Raw genomic sequence first — 24,363 nt, 5'->3', positions numbered from 1 at the left:
GAACTAGGTGCCCCCATGCATCAAAAGTGAAGCACTGCTAAATGAGGTGCTAAAGGATGCATGGGTCTTTGACTCTAGGTACCTCCCATGCATCAAATTTTAAGCATTGCTGAATGAGGTGCTAAATAATGCATGTGTCTTTGACTAAATGAAAGAACTGCAACGGTCACAACGTACTATACTATCCTGACATGAAAAAATTTGTTGGTGTCGAATGTCAGGGGGACTAATGACATCAATGGGCACCAGTGATTCCCATAGTTCTACCCAAGGTTGTACCGTAAGGGGGGGGGGGAACCAAGGTACAACTTCTATCTTGGAAGATGGGTGTTGAAGTCGACAGGAAAGAAGTGCCAATCACCCGAAATGCTGATTCGGGGAATCATGGTGAAGGAATAAAGATGACTGTAACATGGTGGGTCACAGAGGCATGATAATGAGAGCTGACAGTATGGGTATATATGGGAAAATTCCCGAGGTTGGATGATATAGGTGGCTCCAGAAAGGTTCAAAAATCAAATTCTTCGAATTTCTTCGAAACCAAGTCCAAAATGTAGAGCTCATCATCCTAATTCCAACGGGGCAAATGACACTAAATCTGAGTTCGTATGCTCAAGATATACACAGTCAAAGTCTTGGTTAACTTGACCCAACTGGATAAATGTATTAGGTCAATAACTAAATTTGGCAAAAGCCGCTAAATTTGGAATTTATCGGTGGTCAGAAATGGTGAAATTGTAGGATACTTAATTTTTTCGATTACCCCTAAAAATTCAGCGGAATGATTTGACTGTTTTTTCTCTTTCTTGTTTTTAATAATTTTATATATATATATATATACAACAAGGGTGGCGGGCCACCACCCCCACCAACCCTCCTCCTTTATTTATATATCATATATAATAATATGATATGGCCCAACGACCGGATCCAACAGGTCACACCAAATACGATATGGGGCCAGCCCACCCAATGGGCAGCCCTTGAATAAAATAAACGCCAACATAACCAACCGCTAGTCAATTTAAAAGAAAAACATACAACATTAAACTAGGGGTCCCATGGGGTTTGACCTTGGGACCTGTTAACTTCGCTGACAAAAGGCCCAAAATTGGATCCATATATGTCCTAAAAATCTTCAAAGTTGCTTAAAAATCATCCATCAATCGAAATGAGCATGGGAGGAAAGCCCTTGGAAGGGTTGAAAATCACTATCGGGAGGTGAAAACCAAAGGAAAACAGTGAAAACCCCACAAAAGCAGGCTTAAACAAAGAAGGAACAACCACCGTTAAATCTAGCCGATCAACGGCCCAGATCTAGGCGGCTAATCACAATCGGCCAAGCAAAGGGGACAATTTACAGGCGGGCACATGACACCGCCGATCAGCGATCGCCGATGATCGGATCGGTGGGTCGCATCGGCGGGGAACATATGCGGTGAAAAATCATCCATCAATCGAAATGAGCAAGGGAGGAAAGCCCTTGGAAGGGTTGAAAATCACTATCGGGAGGTGAAAACCAAAGGAAAACAGTGAAAACCCCACAAAAGCAGGCTTAAACAGAGAAGGAACAACCACTGTTAAATCTAGCCGATCAACGGCCTAGATCTAGGCGGCTAATCACAATCGGCCAAGCAAAGGGGACAATTTACAGGCGGGCACATGACACCGCCGATCAGCGATCGCCGATGATCGGATTGGTGTGTCACATCGGCGGGGAACATATGCGGTGAGATATATATATATATATATATATATATATATATATATATAGAGAGAGAGAGAGAGAGAGAGAGAGAGATAGATAGATAGAAGGCCCAGATATTGAGCGATCAACGATTGCAATGGGGTCGCATCGCTATATTGCATCGGTGTTATATCATAAGGCGGGGCCTATGCACAGGTGCAAGTGCGATGCGATAACCGGACCTGACGACATTATAGTGGGGATTTTATACATGTTGAGATCTGTGCCCAGGCCATTTTTAATGTATTTGGTATGTTTTCATTATATAAACGAAAATACAAAGGAAGCCTTGGCAGCGCCGATAGCGATAAAGCCCAGACCTGAAAGGGTCCAAGAAGTGCTATATATAACATTTGATGTCCGCCAACGGAAATTTTCCCGTGTTTTTAATGTTTTAGGAATATTTCAAAATACAAAGGAAAAGTTAAAATAGGCAGGATTTCAAGAAAAAAGCCGTGGGCGGTAAGTGGTTTAGGCCAAGCTCTGCCCGATGCCATACAGTGGCTACCATGCGTCCAAGACAAGGAGAGAGAAAACCACCCTCATCGGGCGGTTAACCATAGTACAAAGGAGGCACCCGAAATAAATAATCATCGTTGGATCCGGGACTCCCATATCGACGGCGGAGACGTGTTGTCATTGCAAAGGCGGACCCAAGAGGGGAATAAGCCATTTCTAAGGATTTCTTAAGTCCGAAAAGGATAGAGGTAGGCAGGATTTTCACAGTGTCACTACTTTTTCTGTTTTAAACAGAAAATAGTCATGTATTAACGCGCCATTTAGAGAGACATACGGGCCCAAAGACCCATTGCACCATATAACAGAGCTAGGGAGACATATTGCCGGGAAACAAGAGCCTGAAAAGGGAAAGAGAAGGGCCACGGCATGCTGCAACCTGAATCAAATAATATCAGGCAGCATCAACAACACAGATAGTGCAACCACCACACCAACAAACATTATGGGGTAGCTTGGGCATGAGAGAGCTCCTAGATAGTGCAGCAACTGCCCAAAATATCTGAATACGGTTATTCCTCTGTCGGAAGATGAAAATCGTCGAGCCATGCTTGCCTGGAGGGCATCAAATCAGTTAAACAATGACAGTGGGTAGATTAAGACTCCGAGCCTTCTAGAGAGCTTAAGAGCATTGTAAACGGGCTATAAATAGTTGTCAGTAAGATGTAACAAGGGTTCAACTTCTGGAGATTATTCCTCCTCTATTCCTTCAAGTTTCTCGTCTTCATTATAGAAATACAAGCATCTTTTGCCATTATATGTTCAACATCCATTCTCTTTGTTGTTCTATGCTTGCAATTAAACAGTTTGTTCATGTTTCCTTTGTGTCTAAGGCTAGATAACTATCATCTTATCTCTGCTTTGATAACTTAGATTTGCAAGCTTCTTTGCTGCCTGTAGCTAATCATTCATATGTGGTCATATATGCATCTACCAATACAGTAAGTATTCTCTTTTGTTGCCTGTTGTTAGTCATTCATTTATGTTTATATATGCAATCTGCTGATATAGTTATTATTCTCCATATATCCATTAAATCTATAAACTATTGAGCATTAGTGGTTTAAAACCTTGTGTTGTTGAGAGTGCTCATGCATGGCTTGAGTGGGAATAGAGATGAAATGGTCATCTAACTTCATCCAAACCATCATCCATTCCAATAGTTCTAAGAAACATATTGAAGATTATATGTTGCCAGGCATCTTCGAGCTACAACCTATGAGAGTTTCCTAGAGTGCTAACATAATTGGCGCCATTTTCGGGGAGAGGAAACTGAAGCTCAGCTTCCCTAGGAGACGACACAGATCCAACTTTGATGATAGACAAACTCTGGACACTTTTTCTGGTTGTAATCATCTATATGGCGACTCTACTGGAGGCCGAACCTTTTTGGCAACTCCACTTCATAGTTTTGGCTCAATTTGTGAGGCATACTCAGAGAAGTCCTCAGAAATCACAAGCTTATCCAGTACCTGACCCTAAAAAAATCATCAAAGAAAGAAAGGAATTACAGAAAGGAGCATTAGATTTAGGTAAACCTAAACAATCTTCTATATCTCTTCAAGAAAATCCTGTAATAGAACAAATACATGTTGAGAGTATAGCTTCTAATACTAGCACGAAGAAAATATCTGAGAGATTCATAAAGCTCATTATTCTTTAGGTTCTCCTTTTATTGTAAGCCCGAAGAAAACCTCACCTCCTATCCATCATACTCCTTTAGTCCTATCAATCACTCCTCAGCCCTGTGTCATTCAGACTTCCAGTACCCATATAGCCACCACAGCTATGGCAGGTCCACAAGCACCTACCAAAATGGACAGAATCATAGCTGCTAGGTATGGGCCTCTTATACTGCCCACTCCTTTGAATGCCATGCCTACTGGAGAATATCATAAGTATATGCCTAAGTTCGCTAGGAATGAAGGTGTTACTGTTGAAGAACATCTTGAGTCATTCTATAGCTATGCTGCTAACCTGGACATTACTGAAGATGATGTCTGGATGAGACTCTTTGTCCAAAGCCTAGATGGAGAGGCTAGAAAATGGTTCAGAGAACTGACCCCAAGATGTATAGCAGATATTGAGGCTTTAGATGATGCATTCCTAAAGCATTGGTGGGATAAGAAGGACCTACTCTACTACCACACTGAGTTTGGCAACTTAAAGAGGGAAAATGGTGAGTTTCTATCTGATTTTAATAAGAGGTTTAACCGCATGTACAGCAAGATACTAGCTGAAGTAAAATCCACCACTACCTCTGCTAGACTCATCTATGCCAATGCTTTTGATTCTAACTTCTACTTACTGTTGAGGGAGAGGCAATGTGCTACTTTGGATGATATGCAAGATGCAGCCTTGGAAGTAGAATCAAACATCATGGCTGCAAAAAAGCTTAAAGGTAATACTGATAGGAGAAGACAGAGGGGTGAGTCTTCATCATCCTCAAATCCCAAGATTGATAAAATGACTAAGATGATAGAGTCATTAGCCTCTGAAATATCCAAATTAAAGGTTGAGCAACACCCGGGGAAAGGGAGAGCCCCTAGTACCTTTGCTCCTAGAAATCCAAATCCAAATCCATATAGAAGAACTAATGAGCAGTTGCAGATTTTGCAAAGAAACAAAGATGATAATGAAGACCAAAGGGTGAGGGCTCTTTCCAAAATTTAGTCATGGAAGAAGATCAATTTGAAGAAGGATGAAATCCATTGTCTGGAAGACAAAGGCAATGCTTCCTTTTTTACCTCAGCTGCCTATGAAAAATCATTATGCAATGAAGAGATCAGCCAAGAATGGGATGGTAAAGCTATTCTACAAACTATAGATTAGCAAAGATATAATTTGAGGTCAAATGCCAAGGAAACCCATGTTCAAAGAGTTGATGTCCCTGCAGTACAGAAAGCTAATAAGTAAAAACAACCGGCCGCTGATCCCATCGTCCTCAAAGCTCCAGCTCATGAGGCAAGAGACCTCGACAAGTCTCCTTCTCCTTTCAGTTTTCAATATGAGATCCAGGAGCTAAGAATAGCTATGCCTCTGATTGAGCTAGTGAATAATGAGTCCTTCAAAATATCCATCCTTGAGGCCCTCGAGCCTAAAGTCATCCAAGCCTCCACAGACCATGTAAATATGTAAGATGACAAGCCAGTTGTTATTCTCAGCCCAGTGATTGAAAATTGTGAAGACAAGTCCCAATCATTCAATGTCTCTTTGACTATTCATGATAAAATCCTTCACAACTGCCTTCCGGACACTCAAGCCAGCCATAATCTAATGCCCAAGGCTATCATGGATGAGCTGGCTCTAGACATTACCAAGCCTTATCATGACCTATTCTCTTTTGACTCTAGAAAGGTGAAATGTCTGGGATTAATCAAATACCTAGCCATCTCTTTGTCTCAGCTACCCATGAAAAGCATGATGATGGATATTGTGGTAGCAGATGTACCCCCCAAGTTTGGCATGTTACTTTCCAGAGGTTGGATCAAGAGACTAGGTGGATCATTACAAAATGACCTGTCTTATGCTACTGTTCCAGTTTTCGGAGGTGAGAGCAAGAGATTATACAGAGAGGCGCGGTTGGCTTATATAATCAGCAATGAAAAGAATCCCACTAATCATCAATATATGCTATCGACACTGATTTTGGAGCTTGTATTCTTCATATTGAAGAATATCAGTTGGCCTCCACGCAGCTCAAGAAACCAGTTTGCCAAATCGCAGAGGAAGAAAGCCCACAGATTTGGGATATGTTTTTTGATGGGGCTTGCTCTAAAGAAGTTATAGGAGCAGGTGTAGTACTTGTGTCCTACGAAGCATTGATTCTGGGCTTCAGCGCTGCTAAAGAAATGGGTATCAAAGGCCTGAAAGTGTTTGGGGACGTAGACCTCATGATTTAGCAGGTAAATAAAACTTTCCAAGCTAACCATCCAAGGCTGAAGGCATACAGAGATGAGGTATCGAGGCTCAAGGACTCTTTCAATAATTTCAGTATTTCTTATATTCCAAGAATCAAGAACCAGCTTACCAACTCCCTTGTTGTCTCTGCTAGCATGTTTATTCCTCCTTTGCTCCCTAAATTGACATATGAAGTTCAAGTCAAATACAGGCTGTCTCTACCTGACAACGTAAAATATTGGAGGGTTTTTGAAGACGATGAGGAAATTAACAGGTTTATACAAGTCATTGGGGAATTTTGTGAAATGCGCATCGATCAGGAAAACGAAACCATAGAAGAATGTGGCCAGTCCAAGCTGAAAAACAAAATCGGCCAAAGAAGCATCGTCCAGCTGCCCAGCAATCACATACCAAAAGGATTGGTGCCTCTAGAGAGGTTTTTCGATCATAATGACATGCCCTATAATGCATCCAAAATAGAGAATGAGTCTGTTGTCCGTAAACATAATATAGGCATCCCAGCCCATCCAAAAAACATAAATCTACCCATGCATTTGTCCTCTACCCAGAATTCCGAGTATTTCACCCTCATGAAGCAATTCACTAACATTTTTTCTTGGGAATACAGCGATCTTAAAACCTATGATGCAGACATCATTTAGCATAAGATCCCACTAGACAAGAACACCATACCTTTTAAGAAAAAATTAAGACCTATCAGCCCTCTCTTATTGCCTTTGATTGAGAAAGAGATCAAGAAGTTGTTGGATGCCAAAATCGTAGTCCTCCTAAGGTATTCAAAGTGGATAGCCAACCTGGTGGTGGTAAGGAAGAAAAGTGGAGAAATCAGCCTTTGTGTCGACTTCAGAAATCTGAACAAGTGCTCTAAAAAAGATAACTATCCCCTGCCCAAGATGGAACACTTGCTGCAAAGAGTTTTAGGGGCTAGAGTCATGTCTTTCTTAGATGGATTTTTAGGTTACAATTAGATAGATGTACACCCTGAAGATCAGGAAAAGACCACCTTCACTACTCCTTGGGGCACTTTCATGTACTCAAAGATTCCTTTCGGACTAATGAATGTTGGGGCTACTTTTTAGAGGGCCATGGACATAGCCTTTGTGGGAGAGAAGGACAAGTTTGTCCTTATTTATCTTGATGAATAACAGTCTTCTCTAGTAGCCACAAAGATCATTTACAGCATTTAAAGAAGGTCTTCCTAAAGTGCAAACAATTTGGAATCTCAGTGAACCCAAAGAAGTCACAGTTTGCTCTAGAAGAAGGCAAATTTCTGGGACATATTGTTTCTGCTGAAGGTGTGAAGATTGATCTAGCAAGGGTTCAAGCCATTCAGACATTGTCCATCCTAAGGTCGAAAAAGGACATCCAATCCTTCCTGGGTAAGATTAACTTTGTAAGGAGGTTCATTCCAAACTTTGCAGAACTAGTAAAGAATATTACTTCCATGCTGAAGAAATGATCAGAAATAAAATGGACAGCTACTTCAAGAAGCTCTTTTGAAGCCATCAAGAAAGCTATCATGGGAGCTCCCACTCTAATCAGCCTTGATTACACTAAGGGGTTTTGCATCTTCTCTTTTGCCTCTTATGATAAAATTGTAGCAGTTATGTTGCAAAAAAATGATGAAGGCATAGAGCACCCCGTGGCCTTTTTCAACAAAATTGTAAGGGATGTTGAATTAAGGTATGACCTTATTGAAAAACAAGCTTATGCTCTCATTAAATCTTTGAAAGCATTCAGAATTTATTTTCTACATTCCAAAGTAATTGCATATGTACCTTCAGCCTCAGTAAAAGATATCTTAACTCAGCCAGATATTTATGGAAAGAGGGAAAAATGGATTGCAAAATTCATATAATTTGACATAGAGGTGAAGCCCACTAATCTTGTCAAAGGCCAGGGCTTGGCTAAGCTTATGGCTGAAGAAAATTGCAGCTTGTTAGATATAAATTGCATAGGTCTAAATTTAGACAATGAACAAACATAGGGAACAACAAAAGAGCAAAATCAGAATCAGTCTTTGGCTGAAAATCTAGATACATGTGAATGGTATTACAACATAGTTCATTTTTTCCAAAAGCTAGAAGTCCCTCCAGGGCTTAGCTCAAATCAAGCTCGTGCCATTAAACTCAGATCAGAAAAATTCTGCATTGATAAGAATCTACTTTATTGGAAAGACCCATCCGGAATCCTCTTGAGGTGTCTAGATAAAGAACAATCTGTGGAGGTCGTACACTAGTTCCATTTTGGGGGCATCATTATTGGAAAACTACAGCTCACAAAATCTTGAGGGCTCGATATTATTGGCCTACTCTATTCTCTGATGTGTTTTCTTTTGTAAAAGCTTGTGACAAGTGTCAGAGGCTACAAGAAGACAAAATCTAAAATCTCTGCCCCTGAAGCCAATACATGTCAATGGTCCCTTCCAGCAGTGGGGCTTAGACTTTTTAGGTGAAATCAAACCACATTCCAATGGCCAACACAAATGGATTTTAGTAGACACCGATTATTTCACCAAGTGGATTGAGGCTATACCCACTAAGAATGCCAATCACCAGGTTGTCATCAAATTCCTGAATGAGAATATTTTCACTAGATTTGGTTGCCCAACCATACTAGTCACTGATAATGCAGCAGCTTTCAAGGCAAAAGAATTGATGGATGTGATTGAATCCATGGGTATTCAAGTGGTGCATTCTACCTCATATTATCCTCAATGCAGTGGCCTAGCAGAATCATATAACAAAATTCTGGTAAGGGTAATCAAAAAGTTGTTAGATGACAACAAAAAGAGTTGGGATTCCAAGTTGAAAATTTCACTATGGGCTGACAGGGTTACCATCAAAATGTCCATAGGGAATTCTCCATTCAAACTGGTTTATGGTGCTGATGTTGTTTTCCCCATCCAGCTCATTCTTCCTGTGGCTAAGTTCTTGCAAGAAGAACAAGATGAAGAGAATGATATGGTAAGAAGAATGAATAACCTGGTTGAACTACATCAGATAAGAGAGCAGCTAGTTGAGAAATCAAAGTCTCATCAAAAGGCAAACAAAGAAACTTTTGACAGGAAAGCAAAAGTGGACAAGTTCCAAGTTGGTGATTGAGTGCTTAAATGGGATGCATTTAAGGAAAATAAAGGTAATCATGGAAAGTTTAACTCCATATGGACAGGTCCTTTTATCATCACTCAAATTCAGCAGAACAATACATTCATTCTACATAGTCTGGAAGGAGGAGACACTCTTGGTAGCCCAGTAAATGGGTGGTTCTTGAAACTTTATTTCGTTTAAGGCTTTAAAGCCTTGTCATTGTAAATATGTTTTTCCAGTTTTTATTTTACAAAATAGACTCCATGCCCAATGGAACACTAGAAGGAAGATTTAATTTTGTTTTACAGGAAAGGCATTGATCTGAGGTCCTTGAAACCACACAAGGAGGATTTCATCCCCAGAAGGAGCCAATGTTAGCTTCACTGACAAAAGACCCAAAATTGGATCCATATATGTCCTAAAAATCTTCAAAGCTTCTCGATCAAAATGACCAAGGGAGGAAAGCCCTTGGAAGGGCTGAAAATCACTATCGGGAGGCGAAAACCAAAGGAAAATAGTGAAAAACCCACAAACGCAGGCTTAAACAGAGAAGGAGCAACTAGCGTTAGATTTGGCTGATCAACGGCCTAGATCTAGGCAGCTAATCGCAATCGGCCAAGCAGAGGGGATAGTTTACAGGCGGGCACATGACACCACCGATTAGCGATCGTCGATGATCGGATCAAAGAGTCGCATCAACGGGGAACATATGCGGTGATATATATATATATATATATATATATATATATATATATATATATATATATATATATATATATATATATATATATATATATATATATATATGGCCCTGGTATTGAACGATCAGCAATTGCGATGGGGTCGCATCGCTATATCGCATCGGTGCTATACCATAATGCAGGGCCTATGCACAGTTGCAAGTGTGATGCGATAACCGGACCTGACGACATTATAGTGGGAATTTTATACATGTTTAGATCCACTCCCAGGCCATTTTCAATGTATTTGGTGTATTTTCATTATATAAATGAAAATACAAAGGGAGCCTTGGCAATGCCGGTAGTGATAAAGCCCGGACCCGAAAGGGTCCAGGAAGTGATATATATAACACTTGATGTCTGCCAACAACAATTTTCTCATGTTTTTAACATTTTAGGCATATTTGGAAAAGTTAAAATAGGCAGGTTTTCAGGGGGACCATGGGCGGTAAGTGGTTTAGGCCGAGCTCCGCCCGATGCCATATAGCGGCTACCACGCGTCCAAGACAAGGAGAGAGAAAACCGCCCGATGACCCTAGTACAAAGGAGGCACCCGAAATAAATCATCACCGTTGGATCTGGGACTCCTAGATCGACGGCAGAGACGTGTTGTCATTGCAAAGGCGGACCCAAGAGGGGAATAAGCCATTTATAAGGATTTCTTAAGTCCGAAAAGGATAGAATTAGGCGGGATTTTCACAGTGTCACTGTGTTTTCTGTTTTAAACAGAAAACAGTCCTGTATTAACAGAAAGGGACCATTTAGAGAGATATACGAGCCCGAAGACCCATTGCACCATATAACAGATCCAAGGAGACATATTGTCGGGAAACAAGAGCCTGAAAAGGGAAAGAGAAGGGCCACAGCACACTACAACCCGAATCAAATAAGATCAGGCAGCATCAACAGCACAGTTAGTGCAACCACCACACCAACAAACATTATGGGGCAGCCTGGGCATGAGAGAGCTCCCAGACAGCGCAGCAGCTACCCAAAATATCTGAATGAGGTTATTCCTCTGTCAGAAGAGGAAAACCGCCGAACCATGCTTGCCTAGAGGGCATCAAATCAGTTAAACAATGATAGTAGGTAGATTAAGACTCTGAGCCTTCTAGAGAGCTTAGGAGCATTGTAAACAGGCTATAAATAGCTGTTAGTAAGATGTAACAAGGGTTCAACTTCTGGAGATTATTCCTCCTCTGTTCCTTCAAGTTTCTCATCTTCATTATAGAAATACAAGTATCTTTTGCCATTATATGTTCAACATCCATTCTCTTTGTTGTTCTATGCTTGCACTTGAACAGTTTGTTCATGTTTCCTTCATGTCTAAGGCCAGATAACTGTCATCTTATCTCTGCTTTGATAACTTAGAATTGCCAGCTTCTTTGCTGCCTGTAGCTAACCATTCATATGTGGTCATATATGCATCTACCAATACAGTCAGTATTCTCTTTTTTTGCCTGTAGTTAGTCATTCATTTATGTTTATATATGCAATCTGTTGATACAGTTAGTATTCTCCATCTATCCATTAAATCTATAAACTATTGAGCATTAGTGGTTTAAAACCTTTTGTTGTTGAGAGTGCTCATGCATGGCTTGAGTGGGAATAGAGATGAAATGGTCATCTAACTTGATCCAAACCATCATCCATTCCAATAGTTCTGAGAACAATATTGAAGATTATATGTTGCTAGGCATCTCCAAGTTGCAACCTAGAAGAGTTTCCTGGAGTGCTAACATAATTGACACCATTGCCGGGGAGAGGAAACTGAATCTCAAATTCCCTTGGAGATGACATAGATCCAGCTTTGATGATAGACAAAGTCTAGATACTTTTTCTAGTTGTAATCATCTATCTGGCGACTCTACTGGAGGCCGAAACTTTTTGGCGACTCTACTGGAGGACGAACCTTTTTGGCGACTCCAATTCGTAGTTCTGGCTCAGTTTGTAAGGCATACTCGGAGAAGTCCTCAGAAATCACAAGCTGATCCAGTACCTAACCCTGAAAAAATCATCAAAGAAAGAAAGGCATTACAGAAAGGAGCATTAGATTCAGGTAAACCTAAACAATCTTCTATATCTCTTCAAGAAAATCTTGTAATAGAACAAATACATGTTGAGAGTATAGCTTCTAATACTAGCAACGAAGAAAATATATTAGAGATTCATAAAGCTCCTTATTCTTTAGGTTCTCCTTTTATTATAAGCCCGAAGAAAACCTCACCTCCTATCCATCATACTCCTTTAGTCCTATCAATCACTACTCAGCCCTGTGTCATTCAGATTTCCAGCACCCATATAGCCACCACGGCTATGGCAGGTCCACAAGCACCTACCAAAATGGAAAGAATCATAGCTGCTAGGTATGGGCCTCTTATATTGCCCAGTCCTTTGAATGCCATGCCTACTGGAGAATATCAGAACTATATGCCTAAGTTCACTGGGAATGAAGGTGTTACTACTGAAGAACATCTTGAGTCATTCTATAGCTATGCTAATAACCTGGACATTACTAAAGATGACGTTTGGATGAGAGTCTTTGTCCAAAGCCTAGATGGAGAGGTTAGAAAATGGTTCAGATAACTAACCACAAGATCTATAACAGATATTGAGGCTTTAGATGATGCATTCCTAAAGCATTGGGGGGATAAGAAGGATCTACTCTACTATCACACTGAGTTTGGCAACTTAAAGAGGGAAAATGGTGAGTTGTTGTCTGATTTTAATAAGAGGTTTAACCGCATGTACAGCAAGATACCAACTGAAGTAAAATCCACCACTACCTCTGCTAGACTCACCTATTCCAGTGCTGTTGATTCTAACTTCTGCCTACTATTGAGGGAGAGGCGATGTGCTACTTTGGATGATATGCAGGATGCAGCCTTGGAAGTAGAATCAAACATCATGGCTGTAGAAAAGCTCAAAGGTAACACTAATAGGAGAAGACAGAGGGGCGAGTCTTCATCATCCTCAGATCCCAAGATTGATAAAATGACTAAGATGATAGATTCATTAGCCTTTGAAATCTCCAAATTAAAGGTTGAGCAGCACCTGGGGAAAGGGAGAGCCCCTGATACCTTTGCTCCTAGAAATCCAAATCCAAATCCATATAGAAGAACTAATGAGCAGTTCCAGATTTTGCAAAGAAACAAATATGATAATGAAGACCAAAGGGTGAGGGCTCCTTTCCAAAATGTAGTCATGGAAGAAGAGCAGTTTGAAGAAGAGGATGAAATCCATTGTCTAGAAGACAAAGGCAATGCTTCCTTTTTTACCTCAGCTGCATATGAAAAGTAATTATGCAATGATGAGATTAGCCAAGAATGGGATGGTAAAGCTATTCTACAAACTATAGATCAACAAAGATATAATTTGAGGTCAAATACCAAGGAAACCCATGTTCAAAGAGATGATGTCCCTGCATTACAAAAAGCTAATAAGCAAAAGCAACCGGCAGCTGATCCCATCGTCCTCAAAGCTCCAGCTCATGAGGTAAGCGACCTCGACAAGTATCCTTCTCCTTTCTTTTTTCAATCTGTCTAGAAGCTAAGAATACCTATGCCTCTGATTGAACTAGTGAAGAATGAGTCCTTCAAAAGATCCATCCTTGAGGCCCTCGAGCCTAAAGCCATCCAATCCTCCACATACCATGTAAATATGCAAGATGAAAAGCCAGTTGTTATCCTCAGCCCAATGATTGAAAATTGTGAAGACAGCTCCCAATCATTCTATGTCTCTCTAACTATTCATGATAAAATCCTTCACAACTGCCTTCTGGACACTCGAGCCAGCCATAATCTAATGCCCAAGGTTGTAATGGATGAGCTGGGTCTAGACATTACCAAGCCTTATCATGACATGTTCTCTTTTGACTCTAGAAAATTGAAATGTCTGGGATTAATCAAATACCTAGCCATCACTTTGTCTCAGCTGCCCATGAAAAGCATGATGATGGATATTGTGGTAGCAGATGTACCCCCCAAGTTTGGCATGTTACTTTCCAGAGGTTGGATCAAGAGACTAGGTGGATCATTACAAAATGACATGTCTTATGCTACTGTTCCAGTTTCGGAGGTGAGAGCAAGAGATTATACAGAGAGGCGCAGTTGGCTTATATAATCAGCAATTAAAAGAATCCCACCAATCATCCCATATATGCTATCGACATTAATTTTGGAGCTTGTATTCTTCATATTAAAGAATCTCAGTTGGCCTCCATGCAGCTCAAGAAACCAGTTTTCCAGATCGCAGAGGAAGAAAGCCCACGGATTTGGGATATGTTTTTTGATGGGGCTTGCTCTAAAGAAGCTGTAGGGGCAGGTATAGTACTTGTGTCCTACGAAGCGTTGATTCTAGGCTTGAGCGCTACTAAAGAAATGGGTATCAAAGGCCTGAAAGTGTATCATTATTCAGCAGGTAAATAAAACTTTCCAAGCTAAGCATCCAAGGCTGAAGGCATACAGAGATGAGGTATGGAGACTCAAGGACTCTTTAAATAATTTCAGTATTTCTTATATTCCAAGAATCAAGAACCAGCTTGCTGACTCCATTGTTGTCTCTGCTAGCTTTTTTATTCCTCCTTTTCTCCCTAAATTAACATATGAAGTTCAGGTCAAATACAGGCCGTCTCTGCCTGACAATGTAAAATATTGGAGGTTTTTTAAGACAATGAGGAAATTAACAAGTTTCTACAAGTCATTGGGGAATTTTCTGAAACGCGCATCGATCAAGAAAACAAAACCATGGAAGAATGCGGCCAGTCCAAGCTGAAAAGCGAAATCGGCCAAAGAAGCATCGTGCAGCTGCCCAGCAATCACATATTGTTGTGTGTGGAGCATGATTGTTCAGAGGTATTTTGTTTCAGCCAGATGTATACCCCAGGAATTTTGTACACCCTTCCACGCGGGTGGGTGCAAGGGGGACTTGTCCCACCCGCGGGGGTCTGGGGGGGCCGATCCCCCCCGGCTGGGAGGTCCGGGGGCCAGTGGTCCCCCGATGAGGGTTTGGGGGCAGCGCCCCCGAAGCCAAAAATAGATGTAAATTTGCCTTGTAAAAGTATAGTAATTTCTAGTCAATCTGGGTCATTCAATAGGCGGATGATCTGACGATAGAACTTATGTTTAGTTTAGGGTTTTTTGCCCTAGACGGAAACCCCTCTCTTTGTATGAGGGCATTTTATTTGAGGTTGTGATATAGATGTGTATTCTCTGAGCGAGAAACAGAGAGGCGAGACTGTGAGAGATAAACAGAGGATATTACAGCGGATTTGATGTAGGTTGTGTCTCTTCATTTTGCTGGATAATAGAAAGGAAGTACTGGTTGTTCGGGATGGACGTGCCCAAACTGGGTGAACCATGTATATCTGTGTCTCTCTTGTCTTATGCGTTTTTTGTTTATATTTCTTTAATATTTTATGTGTTCCATTGCTCTGTAATATATAATTTTCTAACAATTGATATCATAGCTGAAGGTCTATTTGGCTGATAAACTCGCAGGAAAGAAGGGTTCCTCATTCGAGTGGGAGCAATGGCGGAAGATGGTAAGTTTAGGGTCGAGAAATTGAACGACGAAAACTTCTCGCTATGGAAGATGCAGATGGAAGATTATCTGTATCAGAAAGATCTGTACCTACCATTGAGCAGAAAAACAAAGAAGCCGACGGCTATGACAGATGAAGAACGGAACCTTCTCGATAGAAAGGCACTCGGAACAATACGGTTGTGCCTCACTCCGTCAATCGCCTTCAACATTTCGAAGGAAACAACAACAGAGGGTTTAATTCAGGCATTGGCGAAACTATATGAAAAACCCTCAGCCTCAAACAAGGTATTTCTTATGAAACGGTTATTTAATATGAAGATGTCAGAAGGTGGATCTATTGCAGATCATTTAATTGATTTTAATACAGTTACAAGTTAGTTAAGTTCTGTAGGGGTAAACTTTGAAGATGAAGTTAGAGCTCTGTTATCCTTGTGCTCATTACCAGAAAGTCGGAATGGTTTAGTAATGGCCATTAGTAACTCTGTCTCTGGATCTAGTACTTTAAAGTTTGATGATGTTGTTGGTGCTATCCTTAGCGAGAAAATGCGACGGAAAAGCTCCGGTGAGACATCGGGTAATGCTTTGAGTGCAGAGTCTAGGGGAAGAAAAATGGAAAGAGGAAAGAGCTCAGGATATCGCAGTAAATCAAGGAAAGGAAGATCCAATTCCAGATCGGGGATAGTGTGCTGGAAATGCGGAAAGAAAGGACACCTAAAGAAAGACTGTAGATCTTGAAAGGAAAAGAAGGAGATGCACAGCAATAAAATAATCATGAATATAGGTGAGGTGTTACAAGATGCTTTGATTCTTTCTTTCGAAAATATTACTGATTCCTGGGTGGTAGATTCAGGGGCCTCATTCCATGCCACACCTGATAAGAAATACTTTCATGACTATGTTCAAGGAGATTTTGGACAAGTTCGTTTGGGTGATGATAAACCTTGTAAAATTGTTGGAATGGGTAAGGTTCTTGTAAAACAACAGAATGGAAACCAATGGCTACTAAAGGAGGTAAGGCATGTTCCAGATCTAAAGAAAAATCTGATTTCAACAGGGAAGTTAGGCAGTGAAGGTTGTGTGACAACTTTCATAGATAAAGCTTGGAAGGTCACCAAAGGAGCCCTGGTAATAGCAAAACGTGAAAAGGTTGGTACATTGTATTTATGCAATGGTATTTCTAACTCTGTTAATGCTTTAACTTCCAAAGGAGCAGATGCAGCATTATGGCATCATAGGCTCGGACACATGAGTGAAAAGGGGATGAAGATTCTTCACTCAAGGAATTTGTTGCCGGGTTTGAAGAATATTGATTTGGACTTCTGTGAGAATTGCATTTATGGAAAACAGAAGAGAGTCAGATTTCTCAGAGTTAGGAAAGAAAAGAAGAGCAAAAAATTAGAGCTTGTGCATACAGATGTATGGGGACCTGCTCAGGTATCATCTCTTGGTGGCTCTCATTATTATGTTACCTTTATTGATGATGCAACTAGAAAAACTTGGATTTATTGTATTAAGAATAAATCTGATGTATTTGATACTTTCAAGAATTAGAAAGCTTTGGTTGAGATTGAGACAGGAAAGAAATTGAAGTGTCTTAGATCAGAAAATGGAGGTGAATATTGCAGCAAAGAGTTTGATAGGTATTGTTCAGAGCATGGAATTCACAGAGAGAAGATAGTTCCAAGAACACCACAAGAAAATGGTGTGTCAAAAAGGATGAACAAAACAATCATGGAGCGTGCAAGGTGCATGAGATTGCATGCAGGATTGCCTTTACAGTTTTGGGCAGATGCTGTAGATACTACTGTTTATCTAATAAATAGAGGGCCTTCAAGTTCCTTGGATGGTGGTGTTCCAGAGGAAGCATGGACAGGTAAAAAGGTAAACTACTCCTTTTTAAAGCCTTTTGGTTGTGAGGCCTTTGTCCATATTGATAAATAAAATAGAACAAAGCCTGAGGCAAAGTCAAAGAAATGTACCTTTATTCGATATGGTGTTAATGATTTTGGTTATCGCTTATATGATTACGAAAATCACAAAATCATTAGGAGCAGAGATGTAATATTCAATGAAAAGGTCTTGTATAAGAATCAGTTGCAGGAAAAGAAACAAGAAAAAGAAAACAAGGAATATGCAGTTCTTGACGAAATCAATGAAAATCTAAAGGTGCCTGAAAAGAATAATAATCAACAACCACAACAACAACAACCACCACAACAGCAACAGGCACCCCAAACACCTGAAAGTGGTGTTAGAAGATCTACCATGATAAGTATACCTCCTGAACGATACTCTCCTTCATTATATTATTTATTGTTGACTGATTCTGGTGAACCCGAATGTTATAAAGAAGCAATGCAGGTTGAAAACAAGAAGAAGTGGGAGGTAGCCATGGAAGAAGAGATGGACTCGTTAATGCATAACCAGACTTGGGACTTAGTCAGGTTGCCTACAGGAAAAACTACATTGAAGAATAAATGGGTTTACAGGCTGAAGGAAGAAGATGGAGGAAAACAAAGGTACAAAGCTAGACTTGTGGTGAAGGGATTTGCATAGAAGAAAGGTATTGATTTTGATGAAATATTTTCTCCTGTTGTTAAAATGACTTCAATCAGAACTATTTTAAGTCTAGTAGCAACTGAAGATTTGCATCTTGAGCAGTTAGATGTAAAGACAGCCTTTCTCCACGGGGATTTGGAGGAAGAGATATATATGCAACAGCCACAAGGATATGAGGTGAAAGGGAAGGAGAAACTAGTGTGCAGGTTGAAGAAGAGCTTGTATGGTTTAAAACAGGCTCCAAGGTAGTGGTTTCTAAAATTTGACAAGTTTATGTCTGAACAAGGTTATACTAGATGTCACTCTGATCATTGTGTTTATCTAAAAAAGCAAAATGATGGCAGCTATATTATATTGTTATTATATGTAGATGACATGCTTGTTGCAGGGTCTAACATGCAGAAAATAAATGTGTTCAAAAGAAAATTGGAAAATTCATTTGCAATGAAGGATTTGGGAGCTGCAAAACAAATCCTTGGTATGAGAATCACTAGAGACAGGAAAAATCGCAAATTAACATTGTCTCAGAATGAGTACATACAAAAGGTGTTGAAAAGATTTAATATGCACAATGCAAAACCAGTTAGTACACCTTTTGCTAGCCATTTCAAACTTAGTAAGGAAATGTGCCCAAAAACCCAAGAAGACATGGATTATATGTCTAAAGTTCCATATGCATAAGCAGTTGGAAGCTTAATGTATGCAATGGTCTGCACGAGGCCTGATATTGCACATGCAGTGGGAGTTGTAAGCAGGTACATGAACAATCTAGGAAAGGAACATTGGATTGCAGTGAAATGGATTTTCAAATATTTGAAAGGTACCACAAATCAAGCTTTATGCTTTGGTGGTTCAAACATTTCTCTACAGGGATATGTTGATGCAAATATGGCAGGTGACAGAGATAACAAGAGGAGCACTACAGGATATGTATTTACTGTTGGTTGAATAGCTATCAGTTGGGTTTCAAAAATCCAAAGTGTTGTTGCGCTTTCAACAACAGAAGCAGAGTATGTTGCTGCTATAGAGGCTAGTAAAGAAAGGATTTGGTTACAAAGGTTTATGGGTGAATTGGGTAAGGAGCATGATATGGGCACGTTATACAGTGATAGCCAAAGTTCCATTCATCTTGCAAAGAACTCAGCATTTCATTCCAGGACTAAACACATATATCTCAAGTACCATTTCATACGATCAGTGTTGGAAGATGGAGAGTTGAAGCTGGAAAAGATACACACTAGCCAGAATCCTGCAGACATGCTAACAAAAGTTGTAACCAGGGAGAAACTGAGAACATGCTCAGTTTCAATTGATCTTCAAGGATGACGATGAAGATGAAAAATAGCTAGGTCCAAAGAGGAGTCATTATCCAGCAAATGAAGCAGCGATGGAGTTGCTACAATCATTCTCCAAGTGAGAGATTGTTGTGTGTGGAGCATGATTGTTCAGAGGTCTTTTGTTTCAGCCAGATGTATACCCCAGGAAGTTTGTACACCCTTCCACGCGGGGGGGCCGATCCCCCCCGGCTAGGAGGTCCGGGGGCCAGTGGTCCCCCGGCGGGGGTTCGGGGGCAGCACCCTCGAAGCCAAAAATAGATGTAAATTTGCCTTGTAAAAGATAGTAATTTCTAGTCAATCTGGGCCATTCATTAGGCAGATGATCTGACGGTAGAACTTATGTTTAGTTTAGGGTTTTTTTTCCCTAGAAGGAAACCCCTCTCTTTGTATGAGGGCATTGTATTTGAGGCTGTGATATAGATGTGTATTCTCTGAGCGAGAAACAGAGAGGCGAGACTATGAGAGATAAACAGAGGATATTACAGCGGAACTGTTGTAGGTTGGGTCTCTTCATTTTGCTGGATAATAGAAAGGAAGGACTGGCTATTCGGGGTGGACGTAGCCCAAACTGGGTGAACCACGTATCTCTGTGTCTCTCTTGTCTTATGTGTTTTGTGTTTATATTTCTGCAATATCTTATGTGTTCCATTGCTTTGTAATATATAATTTTCTAACACATACCAAAAGGATTGGTGCCTCTAGAGAGGCTTTTCGATCATAATGACGTGCCCTATAATGCGGCCAAAATAGAAAATGAGTTTGTTGTCTGTAAACATAATATAGGCAGCCTAGCCCATCCAAAAAACATAAATTTGTCCACGCATTTGTCCTCTGCCTAAAATTCTGAGTATTGCACCTTCATGAAGCAATTCACTAACATTTTTTCTTGGGAATATAGCGATCTTAAAACCTATGATGCAGACATCATTTAGAATAAGATCCCACTAGAAAAGAACACCATACCTTTTAAGCAAAAATTAAGACCTATCAGCCCTCTCTTATTGCTTTTGATTGAGAAAGAGATCAAGAAGATGTTGGATGCCAAAATCGTAGTCCCCCTAAGGTATTCAAAGTGGATAGCCAACCTGGTGGTGGTAAGAAAGAAAAATGGAGAAATCAGGTTGTGTCGACTTCAGAAATCTGAACAAGTTCTCTAAAAAAGATAACTGTCCCCTACCCAAGATGGAACACTTGCTGCAAAGAGTTTCAGGGGCTAGTGTCATGTCTTTCTTAGATGGATTTTCAGGTTACAATCAGATAGTTGTACACCCTGAAGATTAGGAAAAGACCACCTTCACTACTCCTTGGTGCACTTTCATGTACTCAAAGATGCCTTTCAGACTGATGAATGTTGGGGCTACTTTTCAGAGGGCCATGGACATAGCCTTTGTGGGAGAGAAGGACAAGTTTGTCCTTATTTATCTTGATGACATAACAGTCTTCTCTAGCAGCAACAAAGATCATTTACAGCATTTAAAGAAGGTCTTCCTAAAGTGTACACAGTTTGGAATCTCAGTGAACCCAAAGAAGTCACAGTTTGCTCTAGAAGAAGGCAAACTTCTGGAACATATTGTTTCTGCTGAAGGTGTGAAGATTGATCCAGCAAGGGTTCAATCATTTCAGACATTGTCCATCCCAAGGTCGAAAAAGGACATCCAATCCTTCCTAGGTAATATTAACTTTGTAAGGAGGTTCATTCCAAACCTTGCAAAGCTAGTAAAGAATATCACTTCCATGCTGAAGAAAGTATCAGAAATAAAATGGACAGCTGCTTCAAGAAGCTCTTTTGAAGCCATCAAGCAAGCTATCATGGAAGCTCCCACTCTAATCAGCCTTGATTACACTAAGGGGTTTTGAATCTTCTCTTTTGCCTCTTATGATACAATTGTAGCAGTTCTGTTGCAGAAAAATGTTGAAGGCATAGAGCACCCCGTCACCTTTTTCAGCAAAACTGTAAGGGGTGCTGAATTAAGGTATGACCTTATTGAAAAACAAGCTTATGCTCTCATTAAATCTTTGAAAGCATTCAGAATTTATTTTCTGCATTCCAAAGTAATTGTATATGTACCTTCAGCGTCAGTAAAAGATATCTTAACTCAGCCATATATTGATGGAAAGAGGGAAAAATGGATTGTAAAATTCATATAATTTGACATAGAGGTGAAGCCCACTAATCTTGTCAAAGGCCAGGGCTTGGCTAAGCTTATGGCTGAAGAAAATTGTAGCTTGTTAGATATAAATTGCATAGGTCTAAATTCAGATAATGAACAAACATAAGGAACAACAGAAGAGCAAAAGCAGAATCGGTCTTTGGCTGAAAATCTAGCTACATGTGAATGGTATTACAACATAGTTCATTTTTTGCAAAATCTAGAAGTCCCTCCACGGCTTAGCTCAAATCAAGCTCATGCCATTAAACTCAAATCAGCAAAATTCTGCATTGATAAGAATCTGCTTTATTGGAAAGATCCATCAGGAATCCTCTTGAGGTGTCTAGATAAAGAATAATATGTGGAGGTCGTACACTAGTTCCATTTGGGGGGCATCATTATTGGAAAACCACAGCTCATAAAATCTTGAGGGTTGGATATTATTGGCCTACTCTATTCTCTGATGTGTTTTCTTTTGTAAAACCTTGTGACAAGTGTCAGAGGTTTACAGGAAGACAACAGCTAAAATCTCTACCCCTGAAGCCAGTACATGTCAATGGTCCCTTCCAGCAGTGGGGCTTAGACTTTATAGGTGAAATCAAACCACATTCCAATGGCCAACACAAATGGATTTTAGTAGCCACCGATTATTTCACCAAGTGGATTGAGGTTATACCCACTAAGAATGCCAATCACCAGGTTGTCATCAAATTCTTGAATGAGAACATTTTCACTAGATTTGGTTGCCCAACCATACTAGTCATTGATAATGCAGTAGCTTTCAAGGCAAAATAATTGATGGATGTGATTGAATCCATAGGAATTCAAGTGGTGCATTCTACCTCATATTATCCTCAACGCAATGGCCTAGCAGAATCATCTAACAAAATTCTGGTAAGGGTAATAAAAAATCTGTTAGACGACAACAAAAAGAGCTGGGATTCCAAGTTGAAATTTGCACTATGGGTTGATAGAGTTGCCATCAAAAAGTCCATAGGGAATTCTCCATTCAAACTGGTTTATGGTGCTGATGTTGTTTTCCCCATGCAACTCATTCTCCCTATGGCTAAGTTCTTGCAAGAAGAACAAGATGAAGAGAATGATATGGTAAGAAGAATGAATAACCTGGTTGAACTACATCAGATAAGTGAGTAGCTAGTTGAGAAATCAAAGGCTCATCAGAAGGCAATCAAAGAAATTTTTGACAGGAAAGCAAAAGTGGACAAGTTCCAAGTTGGTGATTGGGTGCTTAAATGGGATGCATTTAGAGAAAAGAAAGGTAATCATGGCAAGTTTGACTCCTTATGGACAAGTCCTTTTATCATCGCTCAAATTCAGCAGAACAATACATTCATTCTACACAGTCTGGAAGGAGGAGACGCTCTTGGTAGCCTAGTAAATGGGCGGTTCTTGAAACTTTATTTCGTTTAAGGCTTTATAGCCTTGTCATTGTAAATATGTTTTTCCAGTTTTTATTTTACAAAATAGACTCCATGCCCAATGGAACATTAGAAGGAAGATTTAATTTTGTTTTACAAGAAAGGCATTGATCTGAGGTCCTTGAAACCAAACAGGGAGGATTTCATCCCCAGAAGGAGCCAATGTTAGCTTTGCTGACAAAAGACCCAAAATTGGATCCATATATGTCCTAAAAATCTTCAAAGTTTCTCGATAAAAATGAGCAGGGGAGGAAAGCCCTTGGAAGGGCTGAAAATCACTATCAGGAGGCGAAAACCAAAGGAAAACAATGAAAAACCCACAAACACAGGCTTAAACAGAGAAGGAACAACCACCGTTAGATCTGGCTGATCAACGGCCCAAATCTAGGCAGCTAATCACAATCGGCCAAGCAGAGGGGATAGTTTACAAGTGGGCACATGACACTGCCGATCAGCAATCTCCGATGATCGGATCGGTGGTGGGTTGCATCGGCGGAGAACATATGCGGTGATATATATATATATATATATATATATATATATATATATATATATATAAGGCCCAGGTATTGAGCGATCAGCGATTGCGATTGGGTCGCATCGCTATATCACATCGACGCTATACCATAAGATGAGGCCTATGCACAGGTGCAAGTGAGATGCGATAACCAGACCCGATGGCATTAAAGTGGGGATTTTATACATTTTGAGATCCGCGCCTAGGCCATTTTCAATGTATTTGGTATATTTTCGTTATATAAACGAAAATACAAAGGGAGCCTTGGCAGCACCGATAGTGATAAAGCTCGGACCCGAAAGGGTCTGGGAAGTGATATATATAATATTTGATGTCTGCCAATGGTAGTTTTCCCGTGTTTTTAATGTTTTAGGCATATTTCAAAATACAAAGGAAAATTTAAAACAGGCAGGATTTTGGGCGGGCCGTGGGTGGTAAGTGGTTTAGGCCGAGCTCCGGCCGATGCCATACAGCGGCTGCCATGCGTCCAAGAAAAGGAGAGAGAAAACCGCCCAACCCTAGTACAAAGGAGGCACCCAAAATAAATCATCACCGTTGGATCTGGGACTCCCAGATCGACGGCGGAGACGTGTTGTCATTGCAAAGGCAGACCCAAGAGGGGAATAAGCCATTTCTAAGGATTTCTTAAGTCCAAAAAGGATAGAGGTAGGCGGGATTTTCACAGTGTCACTGCGTTTTCTATTTTAAATAGAAAACAGTCCTGTATTAATAGAAAGGGGCCATTTAGAGGGATATACGGGCCCAAAGACCCATTGCACCATATAACAGAGCCCGGGAGACATA

This window comes from Pinus tabuliformis, chromosome Q, assembly GCF_031772625.1.
Source record: "Pinus tabuliformis cultivar Carrire ecotype Pingquan chromosome Q, CPIR1, whole genome shotgun sequence".
NCBI lineage: Eukaryota > Viridiplantae > Streptophyta > Pinopsida > Pinales > Pinaceae > Pinus > Pinus tabuliformis.
This window is presented reverse-complemented; position numbering follows the sequence as displayed.